Here is a 17523-nt window from a genome sequence, read left to right as displayed (position 1 = left end):
CTGCACCAAAAACGGCATCAAAACCTGGTGCAGTTTCGCAGTTTTGGTGCGGTTTTGATACAGTTTTTGGTGCGGTTTTGATGCAGTTCTTGGTGCGGTTTCGGTGCGGCTTTTTCTGCAGCATGTGCACAACAAGTCTGCGGCTCCCATAGACTTACATTGGTTGTACACTACACTGCGGATTTGATGCAATTCAGTGCAGCAAAAAACGCTGCGGATCTGCAATCAAATCCACAATGTGTGCACACAGCCTTAGCATTTAGGGAACCTAGCCAAAAAGCCAAGCAAAAAACAAGCGTGGGATTGCACTTTTTTTGCCATTTCATTGCACTTTGAATTTTTTTCACATTTCCTGCTACACGACATGCTAAAACCAATGATGGCGTTCAAAAGTAGAACTTGTTCCGCAAAAGATAAGCCCTCACATGGCCATATTGATGGAAAAATTATGGCTCTGGAAAGAAGGGGAGCGCTAAACAAAAACAAAAAAGCTCCAGGGGGTGAAGGGGTTTAGAAACATGGATATGGACATACCTATGGAAATAGACATAGATAGATAGTTAGATACATACAGATATATCTATCTATCTATCTATCCATCTATCTATCCCTCTATCTGTGTGTAATGGAGTGTGGGTTGGACAAATGTAAAACAGGAGGTCGGACAGAAATGACATCACAAATCTTTTTGAAGCTAGAGGAGGGAGAGGAGGGAGGGGTTGGGGTGTGTTTTGGAGTGGGTGTGCTAGGTTCAGGCTTAGTAGCAGTGCAATGCATCATGGAACTTGTAGTATTAGAGCACAATGACTCAGGAGAAAGGAAGTTGTCGATTAACTCCATGAGAGCTGAATCCAGCACTAAAATGTGCTGCTACAGCATGATAAAAGGTAATATTGCTAAAATAAACACAGTAGATGTTTTCAGTGGCACATAATAGCAAGATTTATGAAAGAAAAAAAAAAAGGTTATAGTAGTGGACAACTTCTTTAAAGAGACATTTTAGGAGGTTTCAAATGGAATTGTTTGGTTTCCTGCATAAAGAAAGCATGATGTATGAGAAAGCCGAAAAGGTTAAGCACAGTACTATTAAGACATTTCAATTGCTGGCTCCTCTGAAGAAGAATTAAATTAGGTAAGTTAGCAAATTAGGCATTACTACCCCATCATTTAGTGTGGGTGGGCTACTTCCTGTCGGAGACATGCACAGAATTGGCTGCGTGCTTTGCTTTTTGTTGTTCTTCAACAAGTAGTTGATTGCAGGTTTTAATTTGTGGGGAAACCCACAAACAAGAGTTAAGTGCCTCACTTGCACCACTACAGGGGGAATAAAGCATTACATAGTTCAATGAGGTGTTCACAAAAGGCACAGAAGGGTTAGGTCCTCTGCAGCGACAATTATGTACACTTCCTCTTTGGAATGGGTTTTCTAAACCAGAAAACTTACATTTAATCTGTCAGTAGGATCAACCCTCTTAAGCTATACATAAGGGCATGCAAAGAAAGTTGTAGAGGTGTTTATAATGAGACAACACTTAGCTCTGCTGTGCTGGGTACATTGTAATCACATTCAGCTCTGCAGGAAGATCAGGAGAGCAGACTGTCAGTCATTATATGTCTTACCTGGGAACGCCCCCTTTAATTTAAAAAAATCTCTGGAGGCAGATTCTCAGGGAGATCTATGTCCGGCCCATAGATCTTAACAACTCATTTAGATAATAAGAAAAATGTGGATTTATTGGAAAAAAGCTAGCATTTTTTCCAACTTTCTATGACCTGAATGCCCTTATAGATTGATTGATTGACTTGAAAAAGGAGCTGCTACGGCTCCGAAATGCATCAACTGATAAACTACTATCCTCTTATGCACCACAATCCTATGTGAAGATTCATCTATACCAAGCAGCGCAGCACTGTAGCCATGGATATCCATATTGAAAATGATGTCAGAACTACAGGCATCTTGTTATAGATCATGCAAAGCTCAAAAGATGTGTTGGTTTGTTGAAAAAAAAATTATATATAATTTGTATTATATTTGTTTAAATCCCTGCTGGAATTGTTAGGAGTACAGTAGGTGCTGCTACTTAGTGTCTGACAGCTCAGTGGAGTTCCATGGTTGGCTACAGGGGTGTTTGCCCCAAGCTCTAAAGTCTGTAGAGGAACAAAATTTTGCAACCTATCAAATAATTGGTGCCACTTCTTCTCGGAGTGGTGCAGTGAGTGCCTGCCCAGCACTGCCTATCTACATTGCAGCAGGCAAGATATGTTTGTCATAAGCTGCTGAGATCTGCATAGGCAGCAACTGATGTGACAATACAATAAAATGCCTAAGAAAATAAACAATGAACAGCCTAAGGAAAGCCCATCTTGATTGCTGATCTCTACTATATATACGAGGGGCATTCATTAAAGATTTCCCCTGACCCACTTCAATTTATCAAGGGATGCTGAAACTGCACTTGTGTAATGGTACAAGTCTCTATAGGTTAGGTGCCAATTTGCAACTCAGAATTGATAGCGGTCTTGATTTTACAAGTGCTGAAGTGGTGTGAGGTTTGATAATGGACCCAGTAGAATACAGTCATTAAGTTCCTTTAATTGAAAAGCCGCATGCCAAAGGAAACGTTCGATGAGATGAAAGAAGTTTATGGTGATGATTCCCCATCATATGACATAGTCAAGAACTGGCACCGTCGATTCAAATGTGGTCGAACTTTGATACAAACAGCTCTAATTCCAGGGCAACCCCACTCTGCTATTGATGAACACACCATCCAGCAAGTGGAGGTCGCCATTTTGGAAAATTGCCGTGTAACCATTCGCCACCTAGCCCAAAATGTCAAGATTAGTGTGTGGTCCATGGAAAAATTATCCAAGACCATCTTCACATGCATAAGGTATCCGCTGGCTGGGTTTCCCAGCTGCTCACATATTTCCAGAAACAGGAGCGAGTCGAATGCTCTCAAGCGCTATTGATGATGTGCCATGGAAACCAGGAGGACTTTTTTAACAGACTGATCACATAGGATGAAAGTTGGGTCCATCACTATTATAATGAGACTAAAGTCCAGTCGATGCAATTTAAGCATCACAACTCACTGCCTCCAAAGAAGCCACGTGCCCAACTCTCGGCAGGCAACGTCATCATCACAGTACTTTGGGACAAGCACGGAGTAGTATTGATGGATTTCCTAGCGAAGGGTACTATTGTCACTGGGGCATACTATGCTTTACTGCTGCAGAAATTGCGGGAGGCCATAAAAACCATGAGACGTGGCATGCTCACCAAAAGTGTCCGTCTTCTGCAAGAGAATGCATCAGTTCACAACTCACATGTTGCCCAAATGGAAGCATGCTCCTGTGGCTTTGGAATTCTACCGCATCCCCCTTCTTCACCTGACCTCGCACCATCAAACTTCCACCACTTTCCAACAATGAAGTTATTTTTGAAGAGCAAGCATTTTCCAGATGATGAGACTCTGATTTCCGAGGGCACAACGTGGCTTTTGGAGCAACCTGTCGCCTTCTATAGGTGAGGTGTTTACAGTTGCTGAAAGAGATGAGAGAAGTGTGTTTCCTTAGGTGGCACCTATGTAGAGAAGGACTAATAACTGTGCCAAGTTTCATTGCTCTCAGTCCACAGGAGGTGGGCCAGGGGAAATCTTTAATGAACACACTGCACACTGTGCACACCCCTTGTTAGTCATTGGGGCTGTTAAGATGATCAATTTCTCTAATTGACCAAGTGTTCATGTAAAAAGAAATTGCAACATGCACCTCTTTGGTCCAAATTAGGGACCAGAATTTTGCATGTAAATGGCTGAGAGTTCCTCTACACATCTGATATTCTGACAAACACCCAGAGCTGCCCTCAGAGCCAGTCATGTCCGCAGTTTGAGAGCGTGACTGGCCTACGTTTTTGTACGGTCATTTGTACGCAGCATCAGGCTCAAATTTAGGGCTAGGTTTAGGGATAGGATGATGGCTAGGGTTTGATTTAGGACTAAGTTAATAAATTGTTACATAAAGAATTTAATAACAAATGCAATTAAAAAAATACAATTTTATGCCAGATTTCAGCTAAAAAGCAGAAAGAAAGCTGGGAGGTCAAAGCACAAACTATGATTACATCAGTATTTTCCTAATATTAAAATTAGAGAAGGGAAAATTAAGGTAGAATTTAATTGTACTCAAATTTTACAAAAATCCACATTCTGGAGAATATAGATATTTTTTGTATTGCTCCGTGCTAATGCTCAGCAAAATAGTGGCCAGCTGCTGCCTTCTTGTTGAGTAGTAGAGGATCGGCAATAGGTTAAAAAGAAAAATCAGACATAACGCATTGCTCACCTTTCTGGCCATACCCCTCTGAATCCTGCCTCTGTCCAACGGTCCTCCGTCCTCCATTATGTTGCATCTCAGTGTTCACTGTAGCGTGACTTCCAGCCATGAGGAGACCCTGTAGTTCTCTAGACAAGCACCAGGGCCTACTAGCAGCAGGAAGTCCTGACCTAGAGTAAACAATCTCCAGGGACTGATTACAGCCAGAGACCCCAGCTTGAAGTGAACGCTGGGCCAAAGATATCATGCAACAGAGGCACAATGGATGGGACAGTAGTCAGTGATCAGCAGGAGTGGCCGGTGAGATGAGCGGTGAGGTGAGTATAAGTATTGATTTACATTTTTACATGTAACGTTTACAAAGCTCTGGGGTCTGGGGAGACGTCTGAGCATAATAAGGGACATTGAATCGAATTCCCAAGGAAAATATGCCCAGTTTGGTGAAACTGGTCCACTCATCTCTAATTACAATATATGTATTTGGGGCAAAAAGACCCAGGGAGTGCTAACAGTTTATGGGTTAGGGCGTGGAAAATACTTGCCTTGCATTGGGCACCATGACACCTGATCCTGAATGCACAATCATACAGGAAAGGCTTCAAATCATTCAGCAGCATTACCCATTAAACTCAGAATAAGTAGAGATTTGGATCAATAAAATATAAGTTATACTGAATCCTTTCCCACAAAGCCATATATCAATCTACTCATCGCCTCCTGCTCCGAGCCACACCACCTGCAGATCGCACTGGATTTTTTTACATTCTCTGTAAGCACCAATATTTGCTTACTGATCAAGACTCCTCATCATTTATTCAACTCAGAAAACAGTTTGGTGTCATTTTCGTCTAAGGTCATGATCACACGTTGCATATTTGGTGCATTTTTGACCTGAGTATTTGTCAGCCAAAACCAGGAATGGATGGAAAATACAGAAGCGGTAACATGTTTCTATTCTACTTTTCTTCTGATTGTTCCACTCATGGTTTTGACTTACAAATACTGATTTAAAAAACGCACCAAATATGCAACGTCTGCACTTGGCCTAACTTGTATGGTTCTGCATGGGAAGGTAACACAATAAACCGCTTTCTTCCCTTGTGAAGTTCCACATCAATCCCTATATTACCTGGTATTATTTCTAAAGCCATAACTGGGTTTATGGCAGATTAACAATCTAATAAAAATTAGCAATTTTCTAATTAACGAGATTTCATGTTACAGATCTGTATGATCAGAGAGTATAGTTTTATTTTTTGCAGATGTACCTACATAGCGACCGATGTAGGAAATGTTGCAATGATGATGATGACTCAATCAGTTTTGCAGATTTGTTCTTCTTTTCTGAGAATGAATTTAGGTCTAATACTTTTAGTAATTGCTGATTCGAACATGACTAGAACAAAGCCGCATACAGCGAGATGTGTTAGCTATAGTCACACTGGATGATTACCCAATAGTTTAGAACATAAATTATTCCGCAGACCTATGTAGATCGGTAGGATGGCCATTTATTCTTAATCTCTCTAAAACATGTGAAAAATCGTGGTCATTACTAAATTGTCAGAATACAATGTACGGTACATCATACTGCGGAAAACAACCATTCTCAAGACAAACTATAATGAGCTATTTCCAAGCAGATAAGATTCCATTGTCAATCAATGTATTGATCATTACTCATCATTAATACCTATTCAGGCTGTAAGATTCAGTAATAAATGCTCATCACTGCCCATTAATGATGCCATGTGATTCTCTCCAAATGCACTTTTAGATAAAGGAAAAAGTCCCCAGGATACAAAAATTATAAACTACAATATAGCCTGATGAACACAAACAATAATCATCAAGCACATAATGTAATCAAAGGCCAAGGGTATACTACAATGGAAACCCTCCCAATATATCCAAAAGACATTTTATATACCAAAGAAAAGAGTATCAGCAACACCAAGAAAGTAACTAGTTAAAAATTAATCTTTATTACATGATAAAAACATACCAAAATCACATATACCATAATACAAAATAAGTAGAAAAAGAGAAGGAAACAAAACAGGTACACAGAGGGAAGGTCACACGTCCACTATATGACCTGGGAGAGCACATAATCATATGGCTATGTAAGCAGTCAAGGAGACTGGGTGCAAAAAGGTTCCCAATCATGCAGTAATCCCAGAAGTATTGCAGTAAACAAAGCACCCCCGAGTCAGTTCAGCACATATTGATATGTCAAAGTCAATGCTCACCCATAGTAAGTTAGGATTACAAGATCACCTTCCCATGACCCCTGACGCGCGCTGTGAGATAGCCATCATGCGAAACGTGCGTCAGGGGTCATGGGAAGGTGATCTTGTAATCCTGACTTACTATGGGTGAGCATTGACTTTGACATATCAATATGTGCTGAACTGACTCGGGGGTGCTTTGTTTACTGCAATACTTCTGGGATTACTGCATGATTGGGAACCTTTTTGCACCCGGTCTCCTTGACTGTTTCCATAGCCATATGTTTATGTGCTCTCCCAGGTCATATAGTGGACGTGTGACCTTCCCTCTGTGTACCTGTTTTGTTTCCTCCTCTTTTCCTACTTATTCTGTATTATGGTATATGTGATTTTGGTATGTTTTCATCATGTAATAAAGATGAATTTTTAACTAGTTACTTTCTTGGTGTTGCTGATACTCTTTTCTTTAGTATATAATATAGCCTGATGGCAAATAAAACTCAAGTGAGTAACACGCTAATAATGTAAGTGTTGAAATGTATGTATGTAACGTGCCAATAGTTATGTGTAAGAGATGCCACATTTGTGCAATTAAGGTATAAGAACCAAAAGATTCAATAGTTCAAAGGGCAGTCATCAATGCAAAACACGTAATAATCACTAAGCCGAGGTCTCCATGTCATGTGTAGCCTCCACCTCACCCTTCAATGCATGTTTCGCAAACGCTTCCTCAGGGAGTGGTGGGGTAGAGGCAGGAATAAAATTATCACAACACAGCTCTTGGCTGTTAACAATAAAAAAAGGCCATTCACTATACTTACATTTTAGATTAATTAAATTAATTAATTTAAATAATTAAATTAAGAATTAAAATGGAGCCTCTGACAGAGCCATGGAGTACAATGAGACAAATAGAGTTCAATTGGTCTCCATTTGCGCTTTTTTGGTGGTGTCTGACTTTTTACTGGCAATAGAACTTGCTAACTTAATCTCCCTGATAGAAGGGACAAAATGTAATGTGAACGACCTTTTGATTTTTACGTACTACTCCTGGCATATCATTTTACATACTCGTAATCCAGTCATTACAAGTTTTGTGAATATTTTTACAAAGTGTTTCTTATAACTTTTGTTTCTTTGCCTCACCGTCCTCCTTCCAACACTTTATAGCAGCCAGTCAGATAGTAGACGTCCATTGGGGAGAGCTCATCCTCCTCAATCTGATACATCATAAACTACTATTAGCCCCTGTATTCTATGTTGCTACTTTTCACTGAAACTCATATCAGCCATTTGGGAACATGAACATTTGATTCTTTTTTAATTTGTGTTCTATTTACAAATGGAATTTTATTGGAGAAAATTGAAAAAAATGCTCCAAGCTATATTAAGCAGCAAGAGAAACAATGGTGAATATTACAAAATCAAAATAAAAGTTCAAATCACCACATACCAGCTGTATGTACCCTTAAAAGAAATCCACCACCAGGTTTTTGCTACCTCATCTGAGAGCAGCATAATATAGGGAAAAAGAGCCTGATTCCAGCGATGTATCACTTAGTTTACTGGGTGCAGCTGTTGTGACACAATCAGAGTTCTTAGAAACAGAACTGAGAAAGCTGCCCCTGTCCACAACACAGCTCTCTATGAGCATTGTCTGTCAACAGTGAGCTGCTTATCAGAGGAGGGGGCGGAGTTGCCACAAGACAGTTAGTCTGGGCAATGATAATGTCCTAGTGATAAAGCATTCATTGTAAATAAATAATAGAACACAGCCTAATAAGTGGCACATCGCTGAATTCAGTGTTTTAACCCCTACATCATGCTGTCATCAGATTATGTAGTAAAAACCTTCCAACAAATTCACTTTAAAGGGTTTGTATAAGGGTGTATATGCTCAACTACCCCTACATTTAAAGAGGGCTATGTAGATCCCCGTTCTTAGCTTAAGTGGGTCTTCTAGTGATCCACAAGTTATCACCTGTCCTTTGGATAACTCATAACTTTATATCTTGGAACAAACCCTTTAAAGCCTCGTGAAGGCTTCAGTAGACCTCATTACAGCGATGTACAACCTCTGAGCTGTTTACTACCAAGACACATTGACCATAGAAATCTATGGAGTCATATTGTACCCCTGCTTGCTTTTAGTTTCAATTCATATTACATTTTTTAATGCGGATAACATCTCTATAGTTCAGTGCTGTTTAACATTTGACACTGTTCTTTTTTTTATTAATGGCTCTAGCGTAAGCATGAAAATTTTGACCTGGTAAATTATGATTGTGGCTTATATTTTTTCAAAATTGCAGCAAAAATGTGATACACTAGCAAGATCACAAGGTGTGAATACAGCTCTTTGCTTGTGAATGCAACGTTTTCGCATATGAATTGAAGAACAGGTGCCTAATGTATGCACATAATGGAGATTACTGAGGGTATTACATGAGCTAAATACCAAATTTACACCCTCCCCCCAAAATATATAGGAAAGTCTACAGCCAAAATGTTTGCAATTAATCCAAGGAGTCAAATTAGCAAACGCAAATAAATTGATCTATTTGCAAATATCGCCAGCTGCTTCTCCATGTTCGGGAACTAGTAGAAATGAATGGACGAGCGATCGGTGAACGCAGCACAGCGGCAAGAGGCGCAGATTAGGGACGAAGACTGATAGGCCGCCTTTCTCTGATCCGCTGCTTCTCTTCCATTGATTAGATTAGCAGCGCCTAATTGCTGCCTTCAGACGACTGTAACATTTACAAAGTGATAAAAGACGACTGATAAATAAAAGCTGCATGGCATTTTCAGGTCATTATGCCAAAGTGGAAATGGCATGGTGAATGATGGACTGATCTTCCTTTTTCATGTGCAATTACTCTTAATGTGCTGACTATATGAACGCTTTATAAAATATTACCGTACTTCTTTTCTAGCAAATAACACTGCTCTACAGTTTTCACCCTGCTAGTTACAGTATGCCTGGAGACTTCCACAAATTTCTAGCAATTAAATAATATCTATCTTTACAATTAAAGGGGTTGCAAATCACTTTATTTTAAATTTTACAGCCCCCTAAAAAAATCACTCCAAAGACCTGGCAACGAGGTGTCTGACCTCTGTCTAACTTGTTGTTGCAAAGTGTAGTCCGTGGCTAGCTGTGTCTCTGCCACTGCTCTATTATATATAGAGCTGCAGGCCGGTCTTACAGAGAGGCGGGCGTTCAGTTCAGGGCAGGCAAGCCATTGGATAATAGTAGGAGCAACACATGCTGAAAAGTGGGTAAAAGGATGTTACAGATCCTATAGTGCTGACAAGATGCTGCCCACTTAAAAAGGGTGTATGTCAAGTTACAGGACATGAGACTCAAGGAACCTCCTGGAAGCATTAAGTTACACTCCCACAATATATTTTTGTTTAGTTTTCGACACTTTGTATTTTCTCTGCTAATAAAAAAACGCATCTTAGAGTTCCAGCAAACTGGATGGAATTTATAGAAATCTCACTCCCACTGTGCTTTTTTATTTATGCCACCTAAACTGACTTGTGGCGCCTTTTCGCAGTCCACAACATGTCAGTTTGTACGTTGGGTTATTTGTGCCGAGTTTCCCCATAGACATTTTTAGTGCATTTTTGCTGTGGAAATTCACTATATACACACATAACCTGCACTTGACTTTATCAAAAAGTATTTTCAAAGCCAAATGCCAGGAACTATGAAAAACAAAATAGCTTTATTTAAAAAAAAACAACAAAACTGAGTAGAAACAAAAACCAAAATAAATGCATGAAAAACACACACTCAAAATATAAAGTAACCTAATTTAGCTCATAGGTGCAGAAATGCTGCAGTCAATCCATCATTAAAAGAATAGGCTTATATTGGTATGTGATTCAAAAGGAAGTTTAAAATTAAATCTGTCAGCAGGTTTTTGTTATTTAATCCGAGAGCAGCATGAGGTAGAGGCAGAGAGCGTGATTCTAGGACAGTGTCACTTATTAGACTGCTTGTTATATTTTCAATACAATCAGTGTTTTATCAGCAGGACATTATCACCAGAGGACTAGTTGTCACGTGCATGCCAGTCAGGCCAATCTGTGTAAGCCCGCCCCCGACCACTGGGAAGCTGCCAATCAGTGGTGTGGGCGGGGTTATACTTCTGTTTTCCTGTTTTTCAACATCTACAGCAGAGAAACCAGGGACTCTATCAATACTACACTAAGCAGCCAAGCAATTGACACATACTTGGAATCAGAGTCTCTGCCCATACATTATGATGCTTTCATATTACATATAAACCTGAAGACGGATTACATTTAACTTGTGTATGAGGGCAGGTTGACCATGCTTTGCTGTATGATTTATATTGTCCGGTTACTTTAGAACATGAGATCTTCTTTGCAGATTGTACACAATAAATGGGGGTATGACCTGGGGACCCCCAATACGTACCCAAAATTCATTGATAGGGTGTTTAAAAATATAAATATTTAAAACACACAAACTCATTAAATGCTTAAAATGAGCTTTATATTGCTGTAGGGGAGAACACTAATTAGAAAAGCATTTACAGCACTATTTGTATAAATGGAAAGAAAATGGCATCCTCCAAATTTAGTAAAAATTGATGAGGCATTATGGGATTTGTAGTCCTGTGCAGCCCATCCTCTTGTCTGTACATGTTTTTTACCATCTTTTTTATTACATCGCTGTTTCAAGGGCGAAGCTGCCTTTTTGGGATAAATTGTATTTTCGTATTGTTTAATCACCGAGCCGTTAGAACTTTTGTCCCCGCGTACATTAAAATTAATTACACCGTTTTCCAGAGTCTGTCTGCAGCCATTTAAAGCTGTATGGAGGATTCACCACATTAATGCTGATGTGATAACAAGAACAAGGTTTTCGTCGCTTTCCCGGCCAACAAGATGAGAGCAGAGATTTGAATACGTCTCGGCCTGGCCTGTTCCTTTTATGATTTATGTCCGGCTGAGACGTTCATGGCTGCCAAATGTCCTCATCTGCGGCATGAGATTTTGAAGTTTTGTTATTTTCTCTGGCAATGCCTTATACTTTGTCTGCACGAGTTTATTCTTTTCTTGATCTTTATATATTTTACATTTTTAACCAGAAAAGGTTATTCAATGGTTTTCATGTTTTTGAGTCAGAGGCTGAGACAACACAAATAAAAACATAGTGGATGTGTCCAAAAAGAAACAGTGTCGTAGCTTAGTGGATAAATGATCCCTTTTTAGTAGAACCTATGGCCTGTAGTTCATCTCTCTTCGTTTCTCTTCGTTGAGCACTGTATTTCCCTTTGCGAGCATATTCCGAACTTTTCTTTCAAATCTGTTGGTATTTTCAGCTGAAGTCAAGACTGAATGGGTGTTAGGCCGGGGTGACACTTGCGTGTGCAATGCGAGAAACTCGCATGTTTCTATCTCCTCAATACCGGGCACTCCGCTGGCACTCGGGACCGGAGTATGCGGCTGCATGTATTTCTGTGCAGCTGAACGCTCCGGTCTGAACCGCCGGGTATTGATGCGAGAGATTCGCGCAAGTTTCTCGCATTGCAGTTGCAAGTGTGACCCCGGCCTTAGGAAAAGAATAGACAGATAGCAGGCGAAATTCCTAGACCTTAGTCCCAATGCAACATGTGCAAACTAAACCTCGGAAATCACATTATATTTAAAATATTTCAAAAATATTTAATTTAAATAAAATTGATACCTCCCCCTCTTGACCGAAGCTTTTCTTCCATAGTCAGTTTTACCTGTCTGATGGGCTCACCATCTGGTAGGGGCATCATGTGAGCTATTCTTTGGCACAGGAGATTAATATCATTTTTTCTTAATTCTCCCTGTGGCCATTAATAACGATTTATCCATTGGTGGACAACCCTTTTAAGTAATGCTGTCTAGAATGGTAACCATTGGGTCTCCTCAAACACCAGTGATATATTGAATTATAGTTTGAAATATAGTTCTACCAAAGGAATGCATTGCTTGAAAACATCTAAAATGGTAAAAGAAGCAATTTTGCAAATAGTCTTGCTAAAAAATTATCCCATCATTAGGCACATACAGTTATTATTCAGTCCTTTTTGTCTCCATAGATGCACAGTATTATTACTTTAAAACTTATAATGTCCAAAATATGTTAAAATATTATATTTATGGAGAGATTAGTCCAGGATAGGTGATCAGTTGCTGTTCGTTGTGGGTATAACCTCAGGGATCTTCTTCGATCCCCCCCAAAAATGGTTGAACATGTGCATGACTGCTCCATTCATTGTCTATGGGAATGCTGAACATATCTCAGTCCAGAGACAATAAATGGAGCACATGGGATCAGACAGTCAGCAATCGGCAAATTATCATTGATCCTGTGGATAAGTAACAAGTTGTTATGGTGGATAAACCACTATTAGATTAGTTTATCCCAGACTGAATTAACAGCGGATTCAAAGGTTGACCCTATGTATGGTCAGGGGAGTAATATCAAAATAGACTACGATGTAAGTTTTCCCAAAATATCACTTTCATAAGACAAGGAATAACTTAACGGCCACCGAAGGTCCAACTTCTGGAACCCCTCGTGAGTCTGAGATTGGGACACTGGAACCTAGTATCCTGTATCTACAGATCTCCATTTTGAATAGTGCGGATTTGTGCATTCTCAACCTCCCCTTCATTGTCTTTGGGACTGCTGGAGAAAACCCAAGTTCGGCTATTTCCATCAGTCAAATAGACAAGAGAGAGGAGGTCAAGCATGTCCTCCGCTTCCTCTCCATTCAGAGCCCTGGTTCCAGAGAGACCCAATCTCAAGATCCTCTGTGTTCCGAGTTAGCTCTTATCCTAATGATATGGGTTTATTTAATTTCTTAATTCAATCTGAAGCCAATATAGTAGAGGATATCGAAAACGTAATCAAACTGGATTATGCCCGGCTTATTACTTATTTGCTGTGTCTAGAATATATCAGCTGCTCATTTCCCAGTTCTCATTGTGACAGCTGTCATTAATGTGGTGCAGTCAGATAAGCCATTGACACCATTTTTGACTGTGGGATTTTTTCAGATTTGCCATATTTATAGAAACTTAGCAGACTGCTTCTGTTCATGTGTCTTGCCATGCCTGAGGATCGCCTAGCCATATGTTCATCTGGACTGTTAGTAGTTAAGGTTTCATGAAAATTGTGCATAAAAGACACTTTGCTCTGTAAGTTTATGGGAATGAATATTAAACTTTAATAAAAGAAAACTATCCACTGCTTCTTCTTCTTCTTACATACTTCCCTGGACAGAGCTGGTGCGTAAAAAATAATATCTATAAAATAATAAAGTCTAAAACTTATGTAAGCTTAAAGGGTTATGCCCATCTCCAAGATCCTATCCCAAAATGTAGTAGGTGTAAAAATATTAGCAAATACCTTTAATTTAAAATGTAGTATAGTTCTTCTGATTCACTATGTCTCTTTCCAAATGTGCAGCCATTGCAGGACCTTAGGTGTCCATGGTTACGACCACTAGCAACTAGCTAACTGTCACTTTATCTGTGGTAATAACCATGGATACCTAAGGTCCTGCAATGCCTGCACATGAGGAATATAGCGAATCAGAAAAACTATCTTACATTTCTAATTGAAGGTATTTGCTAATATTATTATTACACCTACTACATATTGGAATAGGATCTTGGAGATGCAATACCTCTTTAAAGGGAATCTGTCATCAGGTTTTTGCTATTTAATTTGAGAGCAGCATAATTTAGGGACAGAAACCCTGATTCCAGTGATGTATAACTTATTTGGCTTCTTGATGTTATTTTAATAAAATCCCTGTTTTCTCTGCTGCAGATCTACCAGTTCTCTTTATGCTGAGCTCTGTATAACCCCGCCCACACCACTGACGCGCAGCTTTCCATGTAGACTGTGCATGGGCAGAAAGCCAATCCTTGTTGGGGGTAGGGTTATACAGAGCTCATGAATAAGGAGGACTAGATGCCAGCAGGTGTACTAGTCCTTTAGTGATAATCTCCGGCTACCAAAACTACAGCAATCAGCCAAGTAAGTGACACACTGCTTGAATCAGGGTCTCTGTCTTTATGTTACGCTGCTCTCATTTTAAGTGGCAAATATCTAATGACAGATTCACTTTAAAAAAATAGAAATTATTGAAATGTAAGGAATAAAAATAGTATTATATTGTATGGTCTTTTAAAAATATCAGCTGCCATCCTGGAGAACTTGAACATATTCATCTGAAAACTTTATCTGATTACAACTCTGCTAGGAATCCGAGACTTGAAGATTTTCGGACCACGGCTCCCTAGAGACCACTGCAACTTGTTCTTTATTTTGGTAAAGAAAGTTCATTAAGAACTTGGCTGTGTGTCTCAGGTATTCGTAGCAATTAGTTAGCTCCAATCTGACTCTGCTCTGATAGGATTTAGTGATGGATGAAAATCTGATTGTAATTAAAGGGAACCTATCACCCCGTTTTTTAAAGATTAGATAAAAATAGTGTGAAATAGGGGCAGAGCTGGGCTTTACATTAGTGCCTTTTTGGTGCCTTTACACCCCCCTGAAGGCTGCCAAAATACCTTAGTGAAGTGTCCGTTTTGTCCTGTCACTCAAGCTGGTCAGGTCGGATGGGCGTGGTCACAGCGCTGTTTGTCCCCCAGGATCCTGCTCATCATTACGTTGGTGGCGTAGTGGTGTGCGCATGTCCAGCAGATGAATCCACTGCCCAGGAGATGAATAACGGCGCGGTCTTCGCTATTCAGCCGTTTACCGGTGGGCGCGGCCATCTTTCCTGTGGCCGCGCCTGCGCAGATGGAGCGCTCTGCTGCCCGGGGCTTCAGGAAAATGACCGCCGCGATCTCCATCTGCGCAGGCGCGGCCACAGGAAAGATGGCCGCGCCCACCGGTAAACGGCTGAATAGCGAAGACCGCGCCGTTATTCATCTCCTGGGCAGTGGATTCGCCTGCTGGACATGCGCACACCACTACGCCACCAACGTAATGATGAGCAGGATCCTGGGGGACAAACAGCGCTGTGACCACGCCCATCCGACCTGACCAGCTTGAGTGACAGGACAAAACGGACACTTCACTAAGGTATTTCGGCAGCCTAACGGGGGTGTAAAGGCACCAAAGAGGCACTAATGTAAAGCCCAGCTCTGCCCCTATTTCACACTATTTTTATCTAATCTTTAAAAAACGGGGTGATAGGTTCCCTTTAATTTTCACTATTGAGGGTTCCAATACTCCTGACCACAAGATCAAGTCCATGAGCAGAAATGCCTTGATTTGTGCTCGGTATGTCTCCTTCTAGCTCTTTTTAGCCATTCTATCTACTCAGATCTATTTTCGAGTCGGGGACCCATTATAGGTGAGCCTCTTGATTTGGTTATCGCTCTTAACAAGACCCCACTTTCTGTCTAGACTCTAGGGGGTGCACTGTGAATGTGGAGCTGATAGTAGTTCTACAAAACTTGCAATATATATCAGCTACCATTATTTATATAGGGCGGCCATTGTCACTTTACCTGTAGTTGCCATATTTACTAGCCAATGTAAATGTCTCAGTTCCTTACTTCTGTATGATATATTGGGGGTCTCATCTCACCTTTAGGGCCAATAGCAGGCAGACTCCACAGTATATCTCCACCACAAAGACATAGATAAGCTTCCCTGCAGCCATTTAATTACGGGCAATCCATACATAACATGGAACCAAAGTAGGGCAGCCACAGGCAATATTGTTCCTCATGACAAACTTTTCTCCTCGTTAACATTTTAATGACTTGTATTTGCATCACGTCGAATTTATTTGCATATTTTAACTTAAATTGGAAAAGAGCAATATAATTAGTTTTAATTAAATACAGCACATTTCTTCCATGCTAAAATTTGTATCACACCTACATCCTCAGGTGCCATACTGGCAGGGCGCTAGTGCAAAATCAGGACTATCCTAGTAGTCAGACTAAGCAAACTGACTTTACAACTATTAGCCTTGTGTAATTCTGCAGTAATTTGTTACTACATTGTTGTGTTATTTCCCAGAAATGTTCCAAGAGCTGGTAATGTCACATCATCATTTATGATTTGTTAAAGGGAACCTTTCGGATGATTTGTGCTGCCCGAACCACAAGGAAAGTCATTTGGGTGGCTTTCCACCAGCTGATCTAGATTGACAGGTCTTTTTAACTTTGTGCATAAGGAGAGATGTGTGAGTCAAGCTGGGCATGGTGGGAAGAGGTCTTCAGAGACCCGCCCATTGACTATTCTCTCTGTTCCCAGGTAGTTATTAGACCATCATTTCTCAAAAAAGACCATGAGTAAAAAGTTTGGATCGATCCTTGGAAGATCAAGTTTGAATTAAATTTCCAGAAATTCGTCATTTCATTCAAATTAAAACATTTTGAGATTTGATTGACAGTTTGCAAAAAAAAAAAAACTTTCCCAGCACCATTTCCCACATTGCTGAAACATCAGAGGGGAGGCTTGCGTTATTTTGCGTTGCCGCTCAGGCTCACTTATAATTGTGTGCAGCAATGACATCTTATGGATTATCATGCCTTTTACAGTGGTGGTCAGTACCTGGCCCATCACTGATCAGTGGTTCCCAGTGGAGCACAGTGTTTATGGCAGAGTGATGTTCCATCTCCAGAGTCACTGGGCAAGTCTCTCTCTCCTATAGAGTGTAAGCTCTTATGGTCAGTGGGGTCCTCTCTCTCCTGTAGAATGTAAGCTCTTATGGTCAGTGGGGTCCTCTCTCTCCTGTAGAGTGTAAGCTCTTATGGTCAGCAGAGTCCTCTCTCTCCTGTAGAGTGTAAGCTGTTATGGTCAGCAGAGTCCTCTCTCTCCTGTAGAGTGCAAGCTGTTATGGTCAGCAGGATCCTCTCTCTCCTGTAGAGTGTAAGCTGTTATGATCAGCAGAGTCCT

General features: G+C 40.4%; 1 protein-coding gene across 2 annotated transcripts in view; it reads left to right on the top strand.

The window, feature by feature from the left end:
* Positions 1-17523, top strand: part of ASIC2 (acid sensing ion channel subunit 2) — a 1067153-nt gene that overhangs the window by 616295 nt on the left and 433335 nt on the right. The window lies entirely within an intron of this gene.

Source organism: Ranitomeya variabilis, chromosome 4, assembly GCF_051348905.1.
Source record: "Ranitomeya variabilis isolate aRanVar5 chromosome 4, aRanVar5.hap1, whole genome shotgun sequence".
NCBI lineage: Eukaryota > Metazoa > Chordata > Amphibia > Anura > Dendrobatidae > Ranitomeya > Ranitomeya variabilis.
Note: the sequence above shows the minus strand (reverse complement) of the source record. Positions and strands in the feature narration are given on the sequence as shown.